Below are 208 nucleotides of genomic sequence, written 5' to 3'. Positions count from 1 at the left end.
AAAAAAGATTTTACCCTTAATTATATGTTGTCCTTATTGCACTAGAATTCCCCATAATTATCTTTAATTTTTTTTTTGAAGAGATATGAATTATCTTGATTTTGGTAGTATATAAATTCGATAGGTTGTCGATAAAGATAAAAATTGCAACAAATTTAATGTTTCTTTTGGTAAATCCTTGGAATTTATAATCATTAATTTAACAAAT

This window comes from Theobroma umbraticum, unplaced genomic scaffold, assembly GCF_002168275.2.
Source record: "Theobroma umbraticum cultivar Fairchild unplaced genomic scaffold, ASM216827v3 scaffold_106.0, whole genome shotgun sequence".
Classification (NCBI taxonomy): Eukaryota; Viridiplantae; Streptophyta; class Magnoliopsida; order Malvales; family Malvaceae; genus Theobroma; species Theobroma umbraticum.
Note: the sequence above shows the minus strand (reverse complement) of the source record.